The sequence below is a fragment of the Rhipicephalus microplus genome, unplaced genomic scaffold, assembly GCF_043290135.1.
Source record: "Rhipicephalus microplus isolate Deutch F79 unplaced genomic scaffold, USDA_Rmic scaffold_191, whole genome shotgun sequence".
In the NCBI taxonomy this organism is placed as follows: Eukaryota; Metazoa; Arthropoda; class Arachnida; order Ixodida; family Ixodidae; genus Rhipicephalus; species Rhipicephalus microplus.
In genome coordinates this window covers 312,501-317,281 of record NW_027464762.1, presented here as the reverse complement: position 1 = coordinate 317,281, position 4,781 = coordinate 312,501, and the positions used below count along the sequence as shown (strand labels likewise).

General features: G+C 57.6%; 2 non-coding genes across 2 annotated transcripts; both read left to right on the top strand.

Annotated features, from left to right (window-relative positions):
* Positions 1–666: 666 nt before the first annotated feature.
* On the top strand, positions 667–2,481 carry LOC142791865 (small subunit ribosomal RNA). Its single transcript, XR_012890480.1, has one exon. It is a non-coding gene; the product is annotated as a small subunit ribosomal RNA (ribosomal RNA).
* Positions 2,482–4,200: 1,719 nt separating this feature from the next.
* On the top strand, positions 4,201–4,353 carry LOC142791853 (5.8S ribosomal RNA). Its single transcript, XR_012890469.1, has one exon. It is a non-coding gene; the product is annotated as a 5.8S ribosomal RNA (ribosomal RNA).
* The last annotated feature ends 428 nt before the right edge of the window (positions 4,354–4,781 follow it).

The following is a 4,781-nucleotide window of genomic DNA, read 5'->3' as shown; positions in this document are numbered from 1 at the left end:
GTAGACTTGTGGCACGCTCAACGTGCCACACGTTTCGGGGCACACCCGCGGTGAAATTTTCTCGAGTACGCTCGTATTAGTGCCCAAGGAGGTCTGGGTACTTATCGCTGCTATTATGTGGGGGTTCTCGTGAGCGGCGTACGCGAAAGCGACCGGGTGTCTGATATGCGGCGGGCTTCGGCCTCGTCAAGTGTGTCCTCGGGTCTGCTCCAGGGGAATCCACGGCAGTCGTCTGCAGCCTCATCCGCTTGATGCGTTAGGGGCTGGTTGTCGGACGGTGCCGTTTTACCACGATATCGAGGTGTGTTCCGTGTCGTCCTCGGGCGATTCAGATGCGAAAGCGCCGAAGACGCGGGCGTGACCCGTCGTCTGGCGGCTTTGCAGTCTCGGCTCCGTTGCTAGTTCCGGCCGGTCCACCGACAGTGCAGCGGGCTTGGGCAACCCGCACGGCGCGACCGAGTCGATGCAACGAAAAAGAGCGAGCATGAACGTGCTTCTTGCCGCACGGCTCCCACTCGTCTTTCGGGAAGGTTGTGCCGTAGCGAGCTCGAACGCCGTCATCTCGGAGTGCAAAATAAGCGTGTTGGGGCGCCTGAAGGTGGCCTCCGCCGCACACAGACTGCGTCCGGCCCGCCGAAGGCGAGGACGGACGCGCAGTCGAACGATTACCTGGTTGATCCTGCCAGTAATCATATGCTTGTCTCAAAGATTAAGCCATGCATGTCTAAGTACATGCCGAAATAAGGCGAAACCGCGAATGGCTCATTAAATCAGTTATGGTTCCTTAGATCGTTTCTTCCTACTTGGATAACTGTGGCAATTCTAGAGCTAATACATGCAGTGAGCCTGGAGCCCTTTGGGTAACGGGTGCTTTTATTAGACCAAGATCGATCGGGTTTCGGCCCGTATTGTGTGGTGACTCTGGATAACTTTGTGCTGATCGCATGGCCACGAGCCGGCGACGTTTCTTTCAAGTGTCTGCCTTATCAACTTTCGATGGTAGGTTACTTGCTTACCATGGTTGTTACGGGTAACGGAGAATCAGGGTTCGATTCCGGAGAGGGAGCCTGAGAAACGGCTACCACATCCAAGGAAGGCAGCAGGCGCGCAAATTACCCACTCCCGGCACGGGGAGGTAGTGACGAAAAATAACAATACGGGACTCTTTTGAGGCCCCGTAATTGAAATGAGTACACTCTAAATCCTTTAACGAGGATCAATTGGAGGGCAAGTCTGGTGCCAGCAGCCGCGGTAATTCCAGCTCCAATAGCGTATACTAAAGCTGCTGCGGTTAAAAAGCTCGTAGTTGGATCTCAGTTCCAGACGAGTAGTGCATCTACCCGATGCGACGGCTCGGACTGAACATCATGCCGGTTCTTTCTTGGTGCACTTCATTGTGTGCCTCGAGATGGCCGGTGCTTTTACTTTGAAAAAATTAGAGTGCTCAACGCAGGCGAGTCGCCTGAATAAACTTGCATGGAATAATAGAACAAGACCTCGTTTCTGTTCTGTTGGTTTTTGGAATACGAGGTAATGATTAAGAGGGACGGACGGGGGCATTCGTATTGCGGCGCTAGAGGTGAAATTCTTGGACCGTCGCAAGACGAACTACTGCGAAAGCATTTGCCAAGAATGTTTTCATTGATCAAGAACGAAAGTCAGAGGTTCGAAGGCGATCAGATACCGCCCTAGTTCTGACCATAAACGATGCCAACCAGCGATCCGCCTGAGTTACTCAAATGACTCGGCGGGCAGCTTCCGGGAAACCAAAGTATTTGGGTTCCGGGGGAAGTATGGTTGCAAAGCTGAAACTTAAAGGAATTGACGGAAGGGCACCACCAGGAGTGGAGCCTGCGGCTTAATTTGACTCAACACGGGAAAACTTACCCGGCCCGGACACTGGGAGGATTGACAGATTGAGAGCTCTTTCTTGATTCGGTGGATGGTGGTGCATGGCCGTTCTTAGTTGGTGGAGCGATTTGTCTGGTTAATTCCGATAACGAACGAGACTCTAGCCTATTAAATAGGTGCGGGGTTCCCAGCACCTTACAACCTTCTTAGAGGGACAAGCGGCTCCTAGCCGCACGAAACAGAGCAATAACAGGTCTGTGATGCCCTTAGATGTCCGGGGCCGCACGCGCGCTACACTGAAGGAAGCAGCGTGTCTTTATCCCTGTCTGAAAAGACTGGGTAACCCGTGGAACTTCTTTCGTGATTGGGATAGGGGCTTGCAATTGTTCCCCTTGAACGAGGAATTCCCAGTAAGCGCGAGTCATAAGCTCGCGTTGATTACGTCCCTGCCCTTTGTACACACCGCCCGTCGCTACTACCGATTGAATGATTTAGTGAGGTCTTCGGACCGATGTCCGGCGCGGCCTTTCGGTTGCGCCGGTCTGTTGGAAAGATGACCAAACTTGATCATTTAGAGGAAGTAAAAGTCGTAACAAGGTTTCCGTAGGTGAACCTGCGGAAGGATCATTAACGGATTGTGAAGGGTGAGCGCCTCAGCTGCGTCTGCGCCCGACACTTTCTGCCGCTGACCCCGTTTGGACGCGGGGTCGGCTTTTCCCCACGGGGCTGCCTGAATGTGGAGCGGCACCCCGTGACAAATTGTTGCGCCCAGCGGACGCCAACACCGCGACCTTGGACGGTCGGCCAGGTGGCGGACGCGGGTACAAACGGCGCAACGCACTCATAGGTCGGCTTTCGACCCGCCACTGCACCGTGGCTCGAAGCGCTCGAAATGCGCGACCCGACCGCTGCGGGACCGCCTAGTACTGTAAACAGGAGCGGCGGAGCGCGAACGGCGAGTCGTGGTTACGTCGGTAGAAGGCGAGGCTGCGCGTTCCCGAAACGCCAGCCGAGTGCCCTCCCGACCGTTCGAGCGTGCAAGAACGAGACCCGACAATCGCGCGGCGACTGCCAAGTACGAGAGGAACGGCACAAGCGTCGGCGGTCGGTCAAGGAACTGGCGATGTGACGGGTCCGCTGTGCACCAGTGCATACCGTCCCGCCGTCCGCGGCAAGCGCCTCCGCGTCCTCGGGTGACGGAGGCTGCCGGTCGGTTCTTGCAGGCGAGGGATCTCGCTGGCACCGGTTCGCGTTGACGCGCGGCCGGTCATGGCACGGCGATGCGACGGCCGAGGTGCGCAGTACTCGATGGAGGAACCGCACGCTCCGATGACCGTCCCGCCCTCCGCGGCGTATGCGTACCGACCGTAATGGTTGCAGCAGCGCCGGCCGGCTTTTGAATTCGCCACACGAAACACGGTGCGAGATCGCGGTTAGGGGAGCGTCGACGTTGCCAGGCGTTTTGCTTGCTGCCGAGGGAAAGGCGGCACGGCCACGTCGCGCTCGTCGCGATTAGCGGGTCTGCGCGCTTTGGGAAGGTGCCGCAACGACTTGCCGAAAGAGGAAGCACGGAAGAACGAGGGACTTGGACGTCCCGACAATTGAACGCACTTGCGGCCAGGCCCTTGCTGGCTTCGTTCTTCCGCCTCGAGTAGGCTCGTACGCGGCTCCGGCGCCGAAAGTGGTCCTTGGCACCGACTTCGGTGGACGTGGGAAGTGCCGCGCAAGTACGGCGCGCCTGGCTCCACCTGTTGGCTAAAGTAGGCAGCCGGATCGGCATTTTGGTGTGCGGTGGCAAACCGTGGATGCGAAAAAAGCTTGTGCGATTTCGTGGAACAAAAAGCGGGGGTCCCCCTTTTTATGCGGAGGAGACCGACCCGCCTGCCGTGGTGAACCGCGACGCCACGGTAAAAACGGGAGAGGCTTGTCGATGGGACCGTGCATCCCGCGCTCCACGGAGGCCGGGAGGCGGCCGCCCGAGGAAATGTGTAGCCGTCGAGGCCCGCATCTGCGTGCACTCTTATCCAAATGGGTGTACCGCAGGCATTTTCTGGTTAGGCGGGCCAATGAGAGCGAGCACACAACGATACCTACGGGTCCGGCTTGGAGAACCGGCTTCGACGCCTCCCGAGTATTTATAGAGGGGTGGACCACGAAAGCACTCGCAAGTAGCGAAAGCGAAACGCCGTCCGAAACACACCGTTTGCTCGATTTGCGGCAGCCGAAAAAGGCGCGGCAGAGTTTTGGAGTCCAAGCGTGCGCTGAAAAGCGCCCTTCTTGGCCACTGTTTGGCCGAGTGCCAGAAACGTTTGGTTTTGACTGTACGGAATTGAACAAACACTTTTTCACGACTCTAAGCGGTGGATCACTCGGTTCTCGGGTCGATGAAGAACGCAGCCAGCTGCGAGACTTGGTGTGAATTGCAGGACACACTGAGCACTGATTCTTTGAACGCACATTGCGGCCTTGGGTCTTCCCTTGGCTTCGTCTGTCTGAGGGTCGGATCACATATCAAGAGAGCCTTCGGCGCACAAGGGAACGTGAGCCGTCGACTCGTTTTGACCGCGTCGGCAACACGGACAGCACGCTGAACACCTCACAGCGAGCGCCAACAGCGGCCACTCAAGGGCGAGACGGTGGCGACCGTCGTGCCAGAGCCCAACCGAAACGGGGGCGACCGACTGCATTGAGGATGTGGCACCTCGTTGAGACCGCCGCAGGACTTCGAGTCGGAAGGAAGCCTGCAGGGAAAGTGCGGTCGAGGTTGCGTACTCCTCTCTGCGACCGGGCGCGCAAGAGCTGCGAGAGCCACGGACGCGCAACTTTAACGCACGGTAAACACGAGGAGCGAAAGCCGGCCAGCAAAGCTTCTCCAGCCGTGCGCAAAGTGCGCGAGATCGCAGCCTTGCGTTGCGCTTGTTGCCCTCGAA